Source organism: Pinus tabuliformis, chromosome X (genome assembly GCF_031772625.1).
Source record: "Pinus tabuliformis cultivar Carrire ecotype Pingquan chromosome X, CPIR1, whole genome shotgun sequence".
NCBI classification, from domain to species: domain Eukaryota; kingdom Viridiplantae; phylum Streptophyta; class Pinopsida; order Pinales; family Pinaceae; genus Pinus; species Pinus tabuliformis.
This window is the reverse complement of record NC_142308.1, coordinates 1,088,109,471-1,088,132,903: the sequence shown is the minus strand read 5'-3', so window position 1 is coordinate 1,088,132,903 and position 23,433 is coordinate 1,088,109,471. Positions and strand designations below refer to the sequence as shown.

Here is a 23,433-nt window from a genome sequence, read left to right as displayed (position 1 = left end):
AACTTGATATTCTGGAATTAAATATCAATAGACCTATCTTAGTAAGTTCCTATAATTATTGATGCAATACTAAGATTACTAGCATTTACGTTCCAGATTCCTTAATAAGAAGATAACAATCGAAATTGAAGCTACAACGCATAGAGTAGGCCTTTAAGCAAACATTGAGTGACTAAGCTAGAAGTACGAATAAGCAAACCATATGGCCTTCAATCTGGACTACCACACAAGTGAACTTGAATTCATAATCGTGCAACATTCTTACTCAGGCTTATCTAATTTGTGTTCACATACATATAAACAGTAAACTTGTCGCAAAGGCTTGTGCCAACATTGTTTTAAACAACAAAATTGGAAACTAGTTATATTTTAAGCAACCATTCTAAGTGATAGAAATGGAAAACAATTTATATATGGAGTAAATGAGAATAAAATAAGATATACAATTTATCAATGTGTCCCATGAGCCACGCTTATTAGAATAAAGCACCATAGATTAATTGAAGAAGTTGGATTTAAGCATAGGCATCATAAAATTTACAAATTTTAGCACAACGTCTATACCATTACATCATCATCCCTGAATTCGTAAGGAACATAACAAATCCAATAGTCTTCAACCAAAATATTTAGATTCCATAACAGCACATCGAATTCCACATATGTCCAATAGTTCAATTAACATTTTCAGGATAATATCATGACTAATACTATAGAGACCTCGTTATCATGTCCAAGGTAACCAAAACCAAATGATAAAGATAAATTGTAGCGACAAACCTATGTTATTACAAGAAAACTGTTGAACCCAGAAAGAGAAATGCTCTAGGAAACACAATATAGAATTAACTCTCTCTATAGAGAGGCGAAGTGTGGAAATGATCCAAACCATAATCATTACTTATGCAAGCATGAACAATGGGACATTAATGCATGAGGGTGCATATTACAGGCAGCAGAGGTCTTTAGTAAATAAACACAATAATGACAAATGTAAGGCATAAGGAACTTGTACACCTACAAAGCAAAAATAAGGAAAATCTTACAATCAGACTTCCAGTAAACGCGGGAATTCAGAAGGTATAAAGCAAATTACGCTGATACATATGGGTGGCTTGAATTACAAATAAGGAAATTTTATGTAGAATTTTTCATGGCGTGATGTCCTGATGAGGAATTCAATCCTGTTAATGTAAGCTATAGTATGGCCACCCTTTGCGTTAAAATTCCACCAACAAATCATGCAATCCACCCATTTGTGTGACCAGACGAATAAACGTAGAAGGTATGGGTTATAACGTTTTGACTAGGAAAGAAAACCTTGGAAGGGAATGAAGAGGTCTACCATTATGTAAACACCCACTGCGGTATTGACTAATTGTGTCTTGCTCCCTAGATACAACATAAGATAAATAACCCCACTGTGAGGGACATGAATGGAGGAAATCCATTTTTCTCACGAAGGGACAAGCAAGGGTTCAGGGGTATGAGAGTAACCCTCTATCTCTAATCAATGAAAGAACCACAAACCCGACCAAGTACAGGGAGATGTAGGAGTAAAACCTTATCCTCGAGATAAATCCCAAAGTTGATGCTAAGCTAAGCCAAAAATTCCAATAGTAACTACCTCAATATGTAGTGCTCGGGTGATCATATTACATACCTGGTAGCATCAGGGTACATGTTTGAATCACAAGAAGGAAGCCCCCCAACCAATAGCTCACATGGTTGATCTCGGCGGTTTTGGTGTCCCTGGAAAAAGAAGCCAATGCCAGTTCGCTTGTAAGGGAGCGAATTTTGAAACCATGAATTAAAAAGAAATTAAAACATAAGCTTCTAAACTCACTCTTTCATGGAAGAATTCTTGACCTGGGATTTGAAGGTAGCTCTTGGAGGAAAGGGAGAAAATATCACTAGCGGCCAGAGAGGAACCTATTACAAGCCAAGGAAAGGGTTAGCACGTTAGTTATTTCGCCAAGCAATTTTGAATAAGGGATTAACTTGGAAGAAAACCAGTGGTAATTATTTATTCCTAGTAAAAGGCCAAGAGAGAGAATGAGAGAGGGAGGGGGAGAGAGATAGATTTGGATGGACACAGAGAGGGAGGGAAGGATAAACATATAGAGAGAGAAAGTTGGAGAGAGCGAGGGAGTGACAAGGGAGAGATGGAGAGAGTGAGGGAAAGAGGAGAGCAGAAGGGAAGAGAGAGAAGTAGAAAGAGATGGGGGAAGAGAGAGAGAGAGGGATATATATATATATATATATATATATATAGCTATGGAGAAAGAGTATGTATGTTTGCGGGTTGAGATAAAGAGATAAAGGAGAGACAAAAGGAGATATAGATGGAGGTGGGAGAGAGTGAAAAAGAGAGGGATAGAGAGAGGGATGGAGAGAGAGAGAGATAGATAGATATGTAGAGTGAGTGTGTGTGTTTTGAGGGGTGAGATAGATAGAAAGAAGGAGTGATGGAGTGAAATATAGATATAGATGGTGGGGAGAGGGGGGCGGAGAAGAAGAATGTGAGAGAGAGCCATAGAGAGAGAGAGAGAGAGAGAGAGAGATTGGGAAGAGAGAGGGGGAGATACAATGTTATTCACTGAAATAGATGCATTGGTTTCAGTGTAGACATTGATTCCTAATCATATTTGATTGATTGCATTAGATGCATTGATTTTAATGTAGATGTTGATTTCTAATTCTATTTAAATGCATGCATTATAGGCATCGATTTCAGTGTAGATGTTAATTTCTAACTCTATTTGAATGCTTGCACTAGATGCAATGATTTTAGTGTTGATGTTTATTTATGATTTGATGTAACTAAATGCATGATGTATATTTATTTCATAAGAATTATATTAACAGTGTGCATTGATTTTAGTGTAAGCACAAAACAGACGATTTCAGCATAAGCACAAAACAAATATTGATAATGTTCATTGATTTCATGTTACAATAATTCAACCATAATTAAAATACTAAGTATAATTCTCATCTTAAATAAAATATTCACTTAGTTGAATTTTTTTCTTCTTGAAACTATAAACTATTTATAATTGACTAGATTCTTATTATTCCCATTTTCCATCATTGAACATTGTTAGTCATTTTGCATTCAAAAAAAGTAACAAAAAACAACTACCACTGAAACTTACTTGGGTTTAACACTCCATAACTCACAATGATTGGATTTGGAGAAATACTTGGGTTTAACACTCCATAACTCACAATGATTGGATTTGGAGAAAGCTACTATTAATATTGGAGAGCAAGAAAGAGAAGGTATGATATTTACTACAATAGTTTCAGTTAAATATTTGAATGGACTTTGATTTCAACAGCCATTTTCATATGATTCATATGAAAAGATGGCAAAACTAACACGTGTGTCCATATCTCCGGCAAGCAGCACAGTAAGTGTCGGCGAGGGATACGAGACAAAAAAACGTGATGAGTCAGGGCGGTCAGGCACATGGTAAAATACATAAATATATCGAGTCCTCGGAAACAAATGGCGTAGTCTCTAGGTTCTACGGTTTGGAGGGTATTCTGACCATCAGGGAACGTCGACAGGTGGGAAGAAATTTTGAATGACACATATTCGCGATTGAACCATTTAGGGTGAAAAGTTCAAGCAAAACGTTTTCGGTCAATGTTCAGCACTAGGGTCAGAGTTTTCATCCTGATGCGACCATTTCAAATTTAACATAGTCAAATTCATGCAGTCTACCCTGCTTGCTGTTGCCCACTTTGATCTGCCTTATATAATGGTATTAGGTGCATCGCAATAAGCATATTGAGATTTGGGTTGCAGATAATTGAAAATCTCGCTTACAACTATTGTTAAAATCGTTAACCTGCCCGTTCTCTTGAAACCCTAGAAAATCAGAAATGATGTTTGGAATCCTACATCACCTGTGTTCAGTACTACGAAGGATGAAGATTCTCCCTTCATCCTCGACAACTTCCCAGGAAGATTTGACGAATCCCTCCAGATACGAAAATATAGCACATGCGGATATGTGGAAAGATATTCAAGGAGAGAACTACTGGAAGGGGTTACTAGATCCCATGAATCCTGTTTTGCAAAAGGAGATACTAAGATATGGTGATTTTGCAGAGTTATGCTATGATGCATTTGATATCAAACTTTCCACCAATGATTTAGGTGGGTGTAAGTACAGCCTTGATAAATTGTTTGAGAGTTGTGAAAGGGCTCGTCACTCATGTAGTGCCGGGTATGAAGTGACCAAGTATTTGTATGCAGAAACTGATGCACTGGGGAGGCCGACAGAGCAATCTGTTTGGATTGGCTTTATTGCAGTTTCCACAGATACTGAAGAGATACGAAGGCTAGGTCGCCGGGATATTGTAGTAGCGTGGAGAGGAACTGAAACACGCCAAGAATGGCTGCAGGATGCCAGAGATATTTTAGTTCGTTCTCGACTATCTTTTAGTCGTTTCAAGCACAAGGTTGTCAAAGACGGATTTCCAACTACTGCTCCTTTGAGGAAAAAAGGCCTGGGACACCGATTATCCAGTACAGCTAGAGTAAGCGATAAGGGTGTCCGAGTAGAGAAAGGATTTTTAAGCTGCTATATCTCTAGAGGAGAGGATTCAAGATGTGCCAGAGATACTGTTATTTCTGAAATCCTACGCCTGGTGGATAAATTCAAGGATGAAAGTTTGAGCGTAACTTTGACCGGACACAGCTTGGGAGCTGCCCTGGCAACGTTAAGTTCATATGACATAAAAAAATTTCTCGACTCAAAATTTTCGGCACTGACTATACCTGTGACTGCCTTTGCATTCGCAAGTCCGCGCGTAGGGAATAGAGCATTTGCCCTGCGAATGGAGGAGCTAGGAGTGAAAGTGTTGCGGTTGGTGAATAAGAGGGATGTTGTTCCCAAAGTTCCTGGATTTGTTTTCAACGAGAATTCATGGCGATGGTTAACAAAATTGTTGGATTGTCTTCCCTGGACTTATTTTCACGCGGGTGTACCAATTATTTTGGACAACCATGACATCCGCAATTTTGATCCTGCTTACGCCCACAGTTTAACGGTTTATCTTCATCTGATTGAAGGCTATGTCGGAGAGGGTAGACCTTTCAAATCGTCAGGGCGGAGACGGCCTGCTCCAGTTGTTGCGCTCTATTAATTGGAAACCATGGCCTTCCCCTTAATTATTAGTGGCAGCACCAGTACGAACTCTACCATGAAGATCAGAAAGAAAATGCAAGATGACTGACTGAACTCTGAATCACAACTTTTGCTGCTCTTTTGTTTTAATTTTCTGTGATTTATTATCACCATGACCTCCTTGTGAGCAAATCAGGGGATGGGGACGAAAAAATTTGGTACCCGATAAAACTCGTTAGTTTACTCTGTAAAAATTAAACGCCTCGTCTATGTTTCTGATAGCTTTTGGAAGAGACCCAATGCTTATCTAACGGACTTGTTAAGAATACTACGTTTAATACTACTCCAGATGGATGTTGGATGTCTTCAAATTGGCAGTATACCCTGAACGTTCAAAGCAATTTTGCCCAGTTTGGGTTCTTTAATCTTTATCTTGACTTCGGGGATATTTTCTTGGACGATATTTAGAGCAATGAACAGAACGTTAACATCAAAGAGTTTGAAGTAAATGACCTTCCGCGCGTGCGTAAAAGTCCTCACAAAAGGAGATATTTTGAACCGGGGAAAAGTAATCAAAATTTTAAAAGAAATTAAAACATAATTATAAATTAATTAATTATGAAACTGGTAGAATTGGTATCATTCAAGCAGATATAAATAAAGAAATTATAAAATATTTATTTTATTGGATTCAAAAATCGATTTTATAGTTTAGTATGATGTATAAAAATGTCTTTCTATTATTAAATTTCAAAAATCTAAAAATTATATTCTGCTGTCTGTATATTAAATCTATATTTAAAATAGATTTATACCGATTTACTAAAATTATTTTATTATACATTTCAGCTAACCTAAATATATATACATCTACAAATATACTTTATAAAAAATTAAGTCAACTTTATAATAGCCTTGTGAATATATTATGAATCATAACCTATATTTAAAATCCCTATTGAAAAATAAATAAACATATTTATAAGTATAATTACAATAATTCTAATGATTTAGTCTCATGTTCGCATGCGTTTTATATATTTGTTTAATATTAAAGCTATAAATATTAAAATATCTAATAAGGAAAAACTGTTATATAATTAATAGTTTAAAATTTTATTAAATTGTTTAATGTTTAATATAAAATAATTAACAAACTGTATAATAGATGATGAGTATGGTTTTCACAGTTTTCGGAGATTAAATTTGATTTATCAAATTTTATTAATGGGATGAAACTTGTGTTTGTTTTAATGTCGTTTTTTTTAATGGAATAATGACTACGAATTAGTACGGGATAAAATTAAATTTTAATATTTAAAAAATAAAATATATTATACAGATAACTTTTTTTTATATTATATTAATATATAGAAATTATTTGAATATAAAGAAAAATATACTCTACATATTACATAAAGCAGTTCTATTTTAACCTTTAGTAAAAACTATGTTCTAAAATCAATTTCAAAGTCTCCATAGTGCGACGGTGGTGGCAACATTAAAGCTTGGGACTCAATAGACTTGAGTTATGTAGTGGTTAGAAAGTAGTAGCTAAAAGTTATCAAATATATCAAATATCTGACTAAGGATGTATAATGAATAGTAGTTTGGGTTAGATAAATAAAGTAAAACTTTGAATTATGATTTTGATAAGCATGCTTTACATCAGAGAAATGCAAGTGTGGTACATTATTTGAAAATGTTGTTTTCTTCAAAATGCATTAGCTCCCTCAAGTATAATTCTGGTATAAAATGTTTGTTTTATATATATAAAATATAATATACTCTCTATAAACATTTATGTTATTTTTCATTCTCTAGTACTTTTTCTACATTATCTTTCATGATTAAAACAATAAGAAATTGTTCTGATAACCCTTTACCTTATTTTTCTTCATATAATACTTCTACATTATCCTCCCATTCAAAAAATAAAAAAATATTCTTAAAGGGGTGATTATGAATTAAGAAAAATGACAACTAATTTCAAATTTTATAGATAGAGAATAAAAAATAAAGCAACCACCCATTCAATCAATTTTGGAAATAATTTCTATTTCTCTCTTACAATAATACTAAATTATTCTTAGTTTATGGAAACTTCTCATCTTTTTCCATGGTTTATTTGTAAAACTTTTCAAAACATTATTTCAAAGTGAGTTAGAGAAATATAAAATTAAGTATAGTTTTTAAACATGATATAGTAATCTTGAGATAAACACATTTTGCTTAAATAACTATTATATAATTTCATAATAATGTGAAGTATTATTTATACCATTTTATAATAAGCATTTTATATAATTATTAATTTTTAAAATATAAAATAAATTCTAATTATAGATAATCATGTAAAGTTTTATATATAAATATATAATTGGTAAAGTGTTAATTTTTAGTAAATTTAAATAAATATTTAAATATAATTATTAATTAAGTAGAATTATAAAAATTATAATGACAATATAAAACATGTTATACACTTTAATCTTTGTTTAAAAAAATATAAATATGCACATCCACCTTATAATCCAAACCCCCTCATGTTGAGAAAATCTTGCTTATTTGACAATACCCCTCAATAAAGTGCTTCACATTTTTTTTAAAAGTGTAAAGAGTGAATAATAACAACTTTTACTTTATAATTCAAACCCTTATGTTGAAACATCCTATCCTTCCTGATTTTGAAATACCCCTCAATGGAGAGTCGGGAATTAAAGGCCAAAGGCACTTTGCAAACTTGTCACAGTCGGAAACTTTTGACAAGAACACTAGATTTTAGATTATTTCTAATGAATGCTTTTTTTAATTGTTATGCGATAATGATACATTTATATTTATTTTGTTGAGTTTAAGGAAAAAAGAGAAGATAATTGTTGCAGTTAATTTTTATTTTAAAATTATGTTTTTTTAAATATTTTATAAAAAAAATTATTAAATATATATTTTAATTTATTTATGTTTTGATGTTTACTTTACTTGGTTGAGTTTTTATTTGTAAAGTACTTTTTTATTAGGAGATCAAGTCTCATAAATTATCTTTCATATTTTTGGGTGCTCTACTAGCAAGATATGATTTTTGATCTACCTAAATTTTCCGCATATATATATATATATATATATATATATATATATATATATATATATATATATATATATATATATAGTCAACCAACTTAGATATGCTTATATCAACTATAAGCTAAAAATAATAAATATAAATTAAAAAATTTAATTTAAATTTTGAAATAAATAAACTAATAATCTTTAAAAAACATTAAAAAACAATATATCTTTGGTGGTGATACTAGCTTCCCATTGTTATAAAAAACTAAAATCCCACATTCTCCGAACTAAAAGTACACACTTGTAAAGAAACCTGCATGAACTAGAAACCCTCATTCTCTCATCTAAAAGCGTTCACCCATAAAGAACCTTACCTTATGAAAATGAGCGTTTCAAGAAAATCCATTTAAAACTAGCAAACATATTAATCTTTCCTTTTGCTGAAGCAAGCTCCGATCCTTCTAATTCATTAATTCAAAAGAAAAATTACATATTGTACATAAAACCCGATCCTTTACAAAAATTCGAGAAAAAGGAATCCCTACCAATGACCAAGTCCCCCCAAGCTACTATGGTGATCACCAAACTTTTGAGAAATAAACATCAAAAGGCTGCAAGAGCCCCCACCCACTAGGGAAGTTCTGGATAAAACCCACTTCCCAGAGCCAACATACGACCAAAGACACTCCCAACCGCACAAAAAATAACACGTCATGAAAGAGGGAAAAAACACGCCAAACCGGATGACAGGATAGAGCCCACCTGGCCCCACAAAAACAACACATTCGATCCCAACCGTTGATCCTGGCTGCTCGATCCAACGGCCAGAAATCATATCACATGACCTAACACGACTGAGAGATAGTGTGCGATCGAAGGCGGTTTCAAAGTCAACCAACTTTCCACATGTTACAATCTCTATGGGATCACTCCCGAAACTGCAAACCATAAACCACTTATGAATTGCGTGATCTTCAGAAAACCAACCATGCCATGGTTTTCAAGCCCGAAAGTAGAAAGGGGGAAAATTCCAGCTGCCGGAAAAACTAACCACGCATTTTGTTTACTCCTACTACGGAACCGGAATCCAATGCTATGCGTGTCTGGGAAAAGACCCAGCAACTTGTCTGCCGATGAATTGAGAACCTTGTTCAACTGACTCCGGGATAAAATGAGACATATTCTAGCTTGCCTTTCTACCAAGTACATACTAATAGGTGGTATAAGTACTTGCCGAAAAAATCAATTCATGCTTGTCAACCTGGCCTGATATCTAAACACTTCTCTATCTTCTGTGGCTTGTTCTTCGCAGAGAACCTTTAACCGGTTTTGAGGTATCTCTTGCCACTTTTCCGCCATTCTACCATTAGCAATGTTCACCCCTTGGTTGGCCAGAAGGTCCGCTAGTTTATTGGCAGAGCATCGAACATGGTTGAAACTAACCGTTCAAAGCACCTGGAGGTGAACGTGGATTCTTTGGTAGACCTAGATTACTTTCCAGTGAGTAGAGACTTTCTCCGGCCGAGTACCGCAGTTGATTCTTTTCACAGAGTTGATGGTAATTTCTGAGTCCGCTTCTACAATAACATTTGAGCCATGGTTCTGGATTAGAAACTCTAGACATTGTTCCAGAGCCATTAATTCTGCCATATTATTTGTGGCTCTTCCCAAATGGCAATGGAAGATAAAGATAATACTGACCTTTTCATCTCTTAAAACTCCTCCAAAACCCGTTGTACCCGGGTTGCCTTTTGAAGCCCAATCAATGTTGTATTTTAGATAGCCTTTTGGTGGTGGTTTCCATAAATCCTTCTCTATGTCCATAGTTATATCCTTCATGATCAGTCCTTGGGGAATAATCCCTTTTATTGTCTTAAAATTCTCAGTTCAGTCTCAGAGGGGGGATTTTTAGGGGGATTACGTACTGTGATACTAACTGTCTCCCTAAGCTGTTTTAGGATCAGATCAAATAGCCTATGAGGAATAACCTTTTCATTTTTAAAAATTATTTTATTTCTTTCTTTCAAAACATTCCAAATAATGAAGCTTTGCGTGAAGGCCCAGGCCAAATTAAGGAACTCTTTTTCTGAATAGTTTCCTCTCCACCTATTTAGGGTAGTTGTGATACTACTTCTATCCCTATCTGACTATTGGAAAATGGTAGAGAAAGAATCCCACAACCTGGTGGTGTAAGAGTAGCTGTTAAGAATGTGCTCCATGGTCTCCCCCTGCTCTTCACAGAGCTGGCATTTGGAAGGCCCCATAACCCCCCTTTTCTAATGTTGTCCAAAGTTAAAATTTTCTTATGATGAACTAACCACCTGAAAAGCTTGATCTTCATTCAACTTTGGTGCTTCCAGAGGTGTTGCCAGGTATTTTCTGGAACATTGGAATCAAGCTCAAGGAGAATACCTTTAGCTTCCTTAAGCTTAAAGGTGCCTTTATTGTTATTGCCCCGTCTCAATTGTTCATGTCCCTCTGTTACTAAAATCATTCTTTGTTTAAGCAAGCTCCCAAGAGCCTCTTCTTTAATTTTAATGGGGCTATCATCTCTGCAGTTAATTTTTCTCCAGCTTCTCTACTTTTTGGAGTTTTGAGCAGGATCACATAAATCCTTAACCTTTTTTAACCCTTGGGAATCTGTTTCCTGCTTGAGGCTAAGAAAATCCTCTGTTAACAGTGTTGGTTCTTGTTTCCATTTGTCCTCCCAAAAGAGTGCAAGATCTACTACTCTGATTTCCCAAAATCTGTTTTTTTGAACTAGGCTTCTATTTTCCCAAGCTATGTTCGAGATGTGAGATCCTTTTAAATTTCTAGACATTCTTATGAGATCATTAGTGTGCCAAGAGCTGGCATATTTCTCTTTCCAGATCCTTGCCCACTGGGCTGTTGGTTCCTGAACCCATTGCCACCAAAGTTTGGCTCCTAGCACTTTACTAAGACTCTCTTGATCATCCAAGCCTAGACCACCATGAATCTTGGGTTTATAGATTTTATCCCAAGAGACCAGGGCCCACTTCTTCTTTGTTTCTTCCTTACCCCAGAGGATATCTCTTTTTATATTCCAGAATTTCTCTAAAACCCCTTTGGGAGCTGGGAGGGCTGATAACATAAAAACCAGGATAGATTGCAAAACTGCCTTGTTAGAACCATCTTGCCTGCCAGGTTCAAGACTCTGGAGGTCCAATTTTTTACTCTGTCCTACAACTTATTAAGCATCGTTTCCTAGATACTCTTGTGCATTGGTCTGGCTATGAGAGGGATTCCCAAATACTTTATGGGGAGGGAATCCCTTTGGAAGCCAAGAATTCTAGAAATATTTCTCTGAATAGCAATGTGAGTGTTTAAGAAGCATATTTTTGACTTAAAGAGATTGACTTCAATACCTGTGGCCATGGAAAATTCCTTCAGGATTTGAGTTTAGGTTGAAGCTTCTTTGACTGTGGGGATTCCTTGTAGCATGGTGTCATCTACAAATTGTTGGTGATTTAGAGCTTGACCATTCTCAGATAGTTGAAGACCTTTGATTTTGCCCGTTTCCTTGGCATGCTTAATGGATCTGCCAAGTCCTTCCATCATGAGAATAAAAAGAAAGGGAGAGAGCGGGTTTCCCTACCTGAGGCCTCGAGAAGGAATGAAAATCTCTGAGGGAGAACCATTCACCAAAATTGAAAAGCTAGATGAAGTCACTAGAGCCATTACCCATCTGACGCAGTTGTGATCGAAACCAAAAGTAGTGAGAACCTTCTTGATGTAAATCCAATTCACCTTGTCATATGCTTTGGCAATATCCAATTGCATGATCATCCCCGCCTACTTTTTACCAGTAAGCGTGTGAACCATCTCATGGGCTTGAATAATGTTGTTTAAAATTTGTTTTCCCTCCACATAACCTGCCTATTCCTCTGACACTAAGTAAGGAAGGAGAGGTTTTAGTCTATTAGCAACAACCTTGGATATTATCTTGTATACTACATTACATAAAGCTATGGGTCTATACTTATCTGCAATTTGAGCTGAATCCTATTTGGGGATCAGGGAGATGAAGGAGGTTTTGAGGGCTTTCAGGATGGTTTTGCTACACCTGGAATCCTCCACCACACTCAGAATATCTTGTTTAACAATATACCAACAAGCTTTAAAAAAATCCACATTGAAACCATTCGGGCCTGGTGCTTTGCAATTCTGCATGTTTTTGAGAACCTCGCTTACTTCCTCTTCAGTAACAGGTCTATTGAGGTTTAAATTGTCCTCTCTAGACACCAACTTAGAGATATGCCTTATAATATCCTTGACGGATTGTTCCCTGTTTGGATTGTTTTCCCGAGTGATGTTCCGGAAATGATTAACAAGCACAGCTTCAATATTCTTATGAGTGTTCTGGAGCTCCCCATTCTCATTCTTTATCATAGAGATTTTGTTGTATGCTCTATTAGCTATGGTGGATCTGTGGAAAAATCTTGTATTCCGTTCTCCTACCTTGAGCCATTGAAATCTAGACTTTTGCCTCCAAAATATTTCCTCTTGTTTGCATATATTTTCCCATTCTTGATGATGTTTGTGAGCCTGATCAATTTTGACTTTGTCAAAGCCATCTTGGATCAATGCCTAGTTGAGTTCCTGAATTTTGATTTCCAATGATTTTTTGTTTACAAAAATGTTTCCAAAATTCTTCTTGTTCCATTCTTTGAGTTTGAACTTGACATGCTTTAGTCTTTTATGAAGGAGGTACATTTGTGTTCCTTGTAATTGGAAGTCTTCGGACCACCATTTTTCAATGTTACTGATGAAATCTGGGTGGGAGATCAAGATATTCTCGAATCTGAAGGGCCTATTTCTAGGAGAAACCATACCCTTGATTTCCAATTAAATCGGCCAATGTTCAGACCCTCCAAAGGGAAGAAATCTTGCTGCTATTTCTTTATCTATGATCATCAGCTCCTCTGAAATCGTGAACCTATCTAATTTAGAGGCTACCTATGCCTCACCTCCTCTTTTGTTGTTCCATGTAAAAAGACCATTGCTCAATTCTGAATCAACCAATTTCATATCATCTGTGAATAATTGGAACACTAAAGAGTCTTTGGTTAGCACTCTTGTTCCTCCTTTTTTTTCCAAAAAAAACTTGATCATATTGAAATCACCTCCCATCATCTAAGGAATCCCAGCCTGTCTGTTCCTGAGATCCATTAGGGATTCTAGCAATTTGAGTTTGTCATCTATTTTTTGAGGACCATAAACATTTGTGACCACGAAGGTTTCCGAAACCCCCACTAGTTGCATGACCACTGATAAGTAATTTCTGGATGCTCCAGCATCTATTATGTTTATTTTCTGGGGATTCCAAAGAGTTAGAATGGCCCCCGCTGTGCTTTCAGCTTTAACCTCTAGAAACTCAAATCTATTGAGCCATTTGCTATGAATTTGTTTTATTTTCTGAATGGAACATTTGGTTTCCTGGATGAAGATCATATTCGACATTTCTTGTTTCATTCTATGACTTAGCATTATTTGTTTTCTTTTACTACCTAGACCTCTAATATTCCAGGATGTGAAATTCATAATTCAAGATTTGTAAAGGAGTAACTAGCTAGGTCTTTCATCTTACCTAAGTCTATCATTAACTTTCCACACTCTATCAATAGGTCCTTGTACTTTTTCCTACCCCTTTTCTTTCCTGCATTTCTGGTAACTAATCCTGGAGTTGATTTAATTGTTTTCACACCTCTGTACTCCTGCTTGCCAATGGTTTTTCCTTTATCTAACACCCTTTCTTGAGTTTTCCATAAAAACAATTGTTGAATTCTGTTGCAATATTCTTGGGGTAGTGAATCTATCCCTCCCGTGGTTCCCTGCATCAAGAACCCTTCCAGATCTAGGTGTTCCTTATCTAGAATTTCTTGAAGTTCATGGTCCTCCAGATCTGTTTCACTCTGGGTCATTTCCTGATCCATCTCTACTTCTGTTTCACTCATCATAGTTTCTTTCTTATTACCAATCTCTTGTGTTGGGTTACAGTTTTCTTCCTTTTCCTTTTCATTAGGGCCGTCCTCCACAGATTGGTCTTCATTTGCCATTTCTTCGTTCTCTTCCAGTGCTTGATACCTATTTTGACTGGCAAACATATTAATCTTTCTATATGAAATCAAACTATGATATTTTAAAAGTACATAGAAAAACTTGCAACAAGTTAAACCATACAAATTAGGGATAAAAGCATATATATATATATATATATATATATATATATATATATATATAGAGAGAGAGAGAGAGAGAGAGAGAGAGAGAGAGAGAGAGAGAGAGATCGTCTTGGGAAAGGGTGCTATATTAATTTATTGATATGCTTCATCTAAATGGAATTTGTTTCTACAAAAATGCATAATGTTTCAAAATATATTAAAAAATTTGAATCATAAATAATACCATCAAAAACCATTTGAATGTGAATTAGAGATTTAAAAAAATAAATAAATATATAGGTAGATAATAGGCATTGTTTCATGTGAAAAAGCATTTTCTAAACAAAAGAGTGAGATTAACCAATAAAACTATTCATGCATTAATGTTTGTATTGTTAATAGGCACTCATATATAAGAAGGTAAACCCAATTGATGCATTAATGTGTCTGTATGGCTAATACATCCTAAGATAAAAGATAGGATATGAGAGAGGAAGTGCCAATGTATTTATGAATTTTAGAAAAATACAAAATAATGAAGATTTTCTTATCTGTGAAAGCTATGAGATTATATTTTTTTAAAGATTTTATGAATATATTAAAATGATTTTTTTTTTTTTTTTTTTTTACAGTTATCAATTTCGATTATGTTTATCTATGTTTATTTTGTTATGTGAAGCAAATATTTATTTTATGCTTGTGAATTTGAAATATATGTGTTATTAGTTGGATGGATGGAATAAGAGAATAGGAAAGTATTTCTTCTTCCAACCAAAGCAATAAAGAGGATTAAAGATATTATTGGCAAGGATTTTGATATGTACTAATAATTTTATATATATTAATTATATTTTTTTGTTTGGTGTTTATAACATATTTATTATGATTTTAATTTTTATATTAAACTCTATTTTTTAACATAGATAACTTTTACTTAAAGTTGCATATTTTTTTACAAGTTCATAAAATTTTTATTGTAAATTTGAATACATACTTTAAAATCGTGAGATTTTAATCAAAATTCCAATCCTAACTATCTTTATACATTGATGTGAGAATACAAAATTAACATTTGCACTTTCATTGTGTATATTGATTTTCTATACAATATTAATCTATGTGTTACTTTTCATCCATGAGAACTCTCCCTTAATAGTTTAAAATGTGAACGTTACCGCATCAAGTTGAGAAACATAAATCTAACACTCACGAATAATATATATATATATATATATATATATATATATATATATATATATATATATATAGTTAAATACTAATTATAAAAATACATTTTTATATATTTAATTGACTTATTCCATTATATTAAATTTGTTTCTAAACTTTGTATAATTTTTGTTAAAATTTTATATTTTTATATTCATTTCCAATTTCGAAAATACTTAAAAATAAATAAATTCATAAACAATATTACGTGATAATATTTCCATTTAAGTACACATTTTCTTAAGCTAAATCATTGGCATTGATAACCATCGTAATTTGTTAAAGTAATGAAATAGATTTGTTAAAATACAATAATATGTTTAATTTTAAAATAAATTTTCAAATCTTTAAATATGACATTATTATTTTTTCGACCAATATAAATTTAAATACTAAACCATTATAAAATACTTTGATTAATAGAAAGTTATCACTTAATGAGAAATTAATAAAAGTCATCCCTTAATAATAAATTAATTATTTATCAAAACTTTCATGTTAAATGATATAATTCCATACAAAAAAACATTGTTTAATATAATTTAGGCTTAAACACTAAATTCAAATACAATCGTACTAGTGTTAGTGAGAGGAAAACACTTTATTAAATATACCTATTAAGCATGCCCACGTGTAAACAATACTTAACCATTTAGCATGCCCACAAGTCACTAATACCTAATCAACAAGAGTGACTAAATAATATTATCCGATTTGATGGGTTCATGGAAAGATAGTTTTATTATGTGTTACGGCTAATTACACCGTAAGGCATTCCCCTTTGAAATCAACTCTCCTCTAAACCTACATGTACATTCATGAGCCCTTGATTTAACTGTTAGACGATTCAAATAATTTCAACCATGCGATTGATTCTAAAATTAGTTATTAAATTAGTTACAATTCTAATTCTCGAACCTAGCTACACAGCACAACAAGTCAACCACCATTCACACATTACTTCTTCCTGGGAACTACGTCACAGGTCAACCGCCCTTGCTCAAAATCGGCACTACGTCGAGGTTGACATCCATTGCTCACACTGCTTCCTGCTCGGCACTACTTCCAGGTTCTACCTCCCCTACCTGGTCACCCAAACCCTCATTTTCGTTTTCTGCGACCACAAAATGTTGCTCTGCAACTTCTCTAGGCCTTTGTGGTTTCTCTTTCCAGGTGCTACCGCCCCTATCTGGTCACCCAAATCCCCATCCTCGTCCTCTGTGCTGCTGCCCCTAGCTGGTCACCCAAATCCCCATTCTTATCCTCTGTGATGCCAACCACCGAAATCCCCATTCTTATCCTCTGCCACCACGAACTTTTTCTCTGCAACTTCTCCAGGGTTGTGTGGTTTCTCTTCACATTTTTATAGGATCTCAGATTGGAGATTATTCGAAATGGGGGTTTACCTTTGAGAAACGAGGCACCCGGAGTCGATAAAGGTGTCGGTGGCGGTATAGGCTGAGCCTCAACAATTGCATCCAAACATTCTGTACGATGGGGAAATTGTAGCAGGGGATAGAGGGCATTAGTCCAAACACGTTTTCCATGATTCATCCCACCGTCTTCACCACTCAGTTGAACATGCTGTTGTGGTTTCCCTATCTAATTTAGTGAAGTAGATGCCCCTTTATTCAAAAGCTCTCAATCCACTTGTTTTGACGCCCTGTTCTGGACTATTGTTGATGGCTCAGGACAAATTAAAGCGAAGTAGTTATTAATATATTATGGTTATTACTCTATTATGTTTTATAGGATCTCAGACTAGAGATTATTCGAAATGGGGGTTTACCTTTGAGAAGCCAGGCGCCCGAAGTCGATAAAGGTGTTGGTGGCGGTACAGGCTGAGCCTCCACAATTGCATCCAAACATTGTGCAGGGTGGGGAAACTATAGCAAGCGATAGAGGGCATTAGTCCAAACATGTTTTCCATGATTCATCCCACCATGTTCACCATGCAGTTGAACATGCTGATGTGGTTTCCCTAATTAATTTAGTGAAGCAGAAGCCCCTTTATTCAAAAGCTCTCACTCCACTTGTTTTGACCCCCTGTTCTGGTCTATTGTTGATGGCTCAGGACAAATTAAAGTGAAGTAGTTATTAATCTATTATGGTTATTACTCTATTATGTCTTGTGGTAGTGGTCTGTCAAGATACTCTTGAAGATATATAAACGTCTCACTTACATTTTTTTTTATTATAGAAATCCTCGCTGGAACTTTGGGATGTGGAGCCATGCTACTTCTTTATTCAGTCAAAGGTTTGCATGTTCATTCTTCGGGATTCAAAAGCATTTAGGCTTTTCACATATTGATGTTCACAGGTATTACGAAATTTCAAGCAGGTTTCTATAACTTGTTGTATAGTTATTGCGATTGATGGTTTCATGTAGAAAAAATCCTTGAAGCGGTTTACTGTCATTTCTTGTGGTTTCAGGCTTCTTTACTTTCTTTCTTTGGATCAAAAATTAAGAGGGAAAGATTGCTTTTGAAGAGCCTGTCCAATCCAATAAGTCCCAGTTCTTCAACCAATCTCTCCTTTTCTCCAAGTATAATGTTGATTTGTCTCTTTGACATGCCTTCTGATGACAGAAAATTAGTGGTAAGAATCTACCCAAGTATGAAGAGAAAGCAAGAAAAAAAGGGGGGCCAAAAGGATCTGGAATGTATGGATAAGATCAATATCTCTTTAATTAGTTTTTGGGTTGTAGTTTCAAGTTACCCTTATTAGTCTTTGGTAAGATACATTTTCACTCATTGTGTGTATCAGATCAATTGGTGGGCATGTTACTAAGACAATAGTTGAAGTTGTCATAACTGAGCATGCCATTGCACCTCTTATTGCAAATTCAGGGAAGGGTGTTGCTCAAATTTCCTTGTTAGGATTATTGACAGGAGAGAATGTTTAATGGTGGCAGACATTGTGAGTTATAAACAAGTTACGTATCCCAGCCCCTGATGCAAAGGATCATTATTTTCCCACTGACTATGCATAGTGTGTTTGGAAACAATTCACAACCTACTTTGTGGAAACAATTTTGAGCATATTGTGAAGTCCTGGTTGCAATTTAGTGAACTTTTGTTTTTTAACTGCATGGCTATTTGGCACTATTTAATGGCAAATGCGGACAAAAATTTACAGCTAATTTGTTATAATCGGGATTATGTCTTATTGATTTCCTTTACAATCTATCACTTTTAAATTTTAAACATGGTTCTCTAGTTTTAGCTCTCATTCACTTTTAAATTTTAAACATGGTTCTCTAGTTTTAGGTCGCAGATTATGTGATAAAAATTTGTTCATCATTTTCATTATACCTATATTTTTTCAATTTGTAAGTATTTAATACTGGAAAGAAAATGAATTTGCAACAAAAACGATCAAGAATAGCAGTTTTGTGAAAATTATTTATTATTTTTATTAGATTATTTTACAGAAAGTATGGCCAACAATTAGCTTACAGAAAGTATTCCCAACAATTATCTTATTGTTGCACAGTTCAAAGAAATTTGACATCATTAGGGAAATTTTGTTTTTTACTGTCAACAACATTGATACATATATCTCCAATTTCTTCAGCCCTTTGTAATGACACACACATGTAGTAATAGGTCACATTTTTGGAGTTGATTGGGTTTATCTTTTATGTTTTTGGTTATGTTTCTTTGTTGGAATTTTGGACTCAACTGAGTGGACTTTTTGTCCCTTATTTCGCTCTCTTTTAATAGACTTCTCTGGACCCTTTCTGAGGCTACATGCACAGGTCCTAGAGGTCATATTTGGCCTGCTTCCTTGCAAGGGTTTGTCCTTAAAAGAATACAATCTAAGGTTTGAATTCATCCTTCTTCACAAAGATTTCTATGGAAAGTTCAGGCATCCATTTAACATTCTATTTCGGTCCTTTTTGAAGTCAATTCGAATTTCTGGGTTGAGGTACAATGGGCTTATCTTCAAGCGAGTTCTTGCTTCCCTCTAAGGAATATTATTGGCTATCTTTTGCAGATACTTATCACCTACATTTTGGCCTTGAGGAAGTTTCTTATTAACACAAATTCAAGGTTATTTCTGTGTGGTTAACCTGCACTATTAAGAGGGTAATTGAATGATGTTTGGAGGAGAATATGTGGATTGTTTTTGAATTCAACATTCTCTCTGCACGCGTGTGTCTGAAGCTCATCCTACTGTCAGCTCATTGACATTACCAGAGCTTCGTCTCCAATTTTCTTCAGGGTAACACATATCCAACGCAAACAACATGATACCATGTAAGTTTTTTAACTATGTGTAGTCCTTTCAACACCATCATTGCTTTGGCATGTTTCTTTGTTTCTCTTCTTGTGCTCCATGCAAAATTCTCTCCCCTCCAGTCACCTGGGTCAAAAATTAATAGGGAAAGATTGCTTTTGAGGAGCCTGTCTAATCCAATAAGTCCCGGTTCTTCAACCAATATCTCCTTTTCTCCAAGCATAATGTTGATTTGTCTCTCTGACATGCCTTGTAATGACAAAATATCAATGGTAGCAATCTACCTGAGTATGAAGAGAAAGCAAGAAAACAAGGGGGCCCAAAAGGATCTGGAATGTATGGATAAGATCAATATCTCTTTAATTAGTTTTCGGGTTGTAGTTTCAAGTTGTCCATATTAGTGTCTGGTAAGATTGACTGAGGATGCCATTGCACCTCTTATTGCAAATTCAGGGAAGGGTGTTGCTCAAAATTCCCTGTTAGGATTATTGACAAGAGAGAATGTTCAATGGTGGCAGACATTGTGAGTTCTAAATAAGTTACGTATCCCAGCCCCTGATGCAAAGGAACATTATTTTCTCACTGACTATGCATAGTGTGCTTGGAAACAATTCACAACCTACTTTGTGGAAACAATCTTGAGCATATTGTGAAGTCCTGGTTACAATTTAGTGAACTTTTGTTTTTTAACTTCATGGCTATTTGGCACTCTATAATGGCAAATACGGACAAAAATTCAGCTAATTTGTTATAATCAGGATTATGTTTTATTTATTTCCTTTACAGTCTATCACTTTTAAATTTTAAACATGGTTCTCTGGTTTTAGCTCTCAATCACTTTTAAATTTTAAACATGGTTCTCCGGTTTTAGGTTGCAGATTATCTGATAAAAATGTGCTCATCATTTTCATTATACCTATATTTTTTTCAATTTGTAAGTATTTAATACTCGCAAGAAAATGAATTTGCAACAAAAATGATCAAGAATAGCGGTTTTGTGAAAATTATTTATTATTTTTACTATATTATTTAACAGAAAGTATGGCCAACAATTAGCTTACAGAAATTATTCCCAACAATTATCTTACTGTTGCATAGTTCAATCAAATTTGACATCATTAAGGAAACTCAAATTTTTACTGTCATCAACATTGATACATACATCTCTAATTTCTGCAACCTTTAGTAATCATGCACACATGTAGTAATAGATCACATTTTTGGCGTTGATTGGGTTGATCTTTTATGTTTTTGGTTATGATTTTTTGTTGGAATTTTGGAATCAGCTGAGTGGACTATTTTTCCCTTGTTTCGCTCTATTTTAATTGACTTCTCTGGACCCTTTCTGAGGCTACATGCACAGGTCCTAGAGGTCATATTTGGCTTGCTTCCTTGCAAGGGTTTGGCCTTCAAAAGATACAATCTAAGGTCTGAATTCATCCTTCTTCACAAAGATTTATATGGAAAGTTCAGGCATCCATTTAACATTCTATTTCGGTCATTTTTGAAGTCAGTTCGAATTTTTGCTTGAGGTACAATTGGCTTATCTTGAAGCGATTTCTTGCCTCCCTTTAAGGAATATTATTGGTCATCTTTTGCAAATACTTAATCACCTACATTTCGGCCTTGAGGAAGTTTCTTATTCACACAAATTCAAGGTTATTTATGTGTGGTTAACCTGCACTATTTTGAGGGTAATTGAATGATGTTTGGAGCAGAATGTGTGGATTGATTTTGAATTCAACATTCTGTCTGCACGCATGTGTCTCAAGCTCATCCTACTGTCAGCTCATTGACATTGCCAGAGCTTCGTCTCCAATGTTCTTCAAGGTAACACATATCTAATGCAAACAACATGATCTCATGTAAGTTTTTTCACTATGTGTATTCCTTTCAACACCATCACTGTTTTGGCATGTTTCTTTGTTTCTCTTCCTATGCTCCATGCAAAATCTGCTCCCCTCCAGTCGCCTGGGTCAAAAATTAAGAGGGAAAGATTGCTTTTGAAGAGTCTCCCCAATCTAATAAGTCCCGGTTCTTCAACCAATATCTCCTTTTCTCCAAGTATAATTTTGATTTGTCTCTCTGACATGCCTTCTGATGACAAAAGATCAGTGGTAGGAATCTACTCGAGTATGAAGAGAAAGCAAGAAAACAAGGGGGGCCAAAAGGATCTGGAATGTATGGATAAGATCAATATCTCTTTAATTAGCTTTCGGGTTGTAGTTTCAAGTTATCCTTATTAGTGTTTGGTAAGATTGACTCATTTTCACTCATTGTGTGTATTAGATCAATTGGTGGGCTTCTTACTAAAACAACAGCTGAAGTTGTCATAACTAAGCATGCCATTGAAGGTGTCATAGTTTTAGAGAGAATATGGATATGTGATATGTTTTCCATAAGCAAAAACAAAATCTACTTTGAAAAAAAAACATGAGATATTTATGGATGATTTACGGAGTCGGTTTAGAATTTAGGAAAAATCTAATTTGTGGAGTAATTTATGGATGTTTTATGGAGTGATTTTAGAATATAGAAAAAAAATAATTTATGAAGTGATATATGGGTGAATTATGAAATGATTTTAGGATTTAGAAAAGCTATTTCAATTTCTTAATTCTACTTATTGTAAGCCTAAGGGAAATGAGAACTAATGACAAAATACATGTAGAATCAAGCCAAGAGAGAGGCATGAGTGTGTTTGAATATTTATATGAACAAAATTGTTTGAATGAAATTAGATGAAGTGGGGAACTCAATGCATAATTTCTTTATCTGTTAATTGGCCACTGTTGGCTATAATAGTATGGCATACATTATCGATTCATCATAGAATACTGCATTAGGAGTCTCGTTGTGATGAGGGATTCCAAGCATTAAAAGATAAGTAACTGTGGTCTTTGAAAATTATTGCATTTGCATATGGTGCATGAAGTAGTAGGCATAAAATTTATTTGCATGAAAGATTTCATATGATAAAGAGTCGAGATTATTTTCTTGAAAAACCTCCATTGAATTTCGTGTATAGAGGAATGTGTTTTGTTGATTGAATTCTTAAAATATTTCATGGCTAAATAATTGTGTGAATTGCATTATTTATTAAACAATAGAGCCCAAATATGTATTTGTATCTCCTAAAACATAATATATGTGTAAAAAATGAAAGAGGTTTCTTTAAATGAGCCCATCTTGGCCAAAAGCCTCTTTCATATTTAAAACAAATTGTTTTAATTTCTAGGAAATAGCACTCAAAGAGAATGGGTAAAACAAGAAATTATTTAATATTTAAATATCAAAAAATAGGCATCAAAGATTCATTCAAATATTGCAAACCATGACACTTGTACAAAAGCTAAGAGAGGTTTTTTTGTAATGTACCCATTCTGAAGAAAAATAAAAAAAAAATTCTTTCAAAAGACCATTTTCAGGTGTTCAAAAACCATGCCCAAAGTTGATGACTAAAATAGAAAAAACAAATTAAAATAGAGTGTTGCCATTTGATTTGTTAGCACGATAAGAATAGTTGTTTACGTACATATAGAGATAACTATTGTGTTTATATTCTTGAA

General features: G+C 34.4%; 1 pseudogene; it reads left to right on the top strand.

Annotated features, from left to right (window-relative positions):
• The first annotated feature begins 3,939 nt into the window (after window positions 1-3,939).
• Window positions 3,940-5,163, top strand: LOC149143601 (phospholipase A1-Igamma1, chloroplastic pseudogene; annotated as a pseudogene).
• Window positions 5,164-23,433: the final 18,270 nt, after the last annotated feature.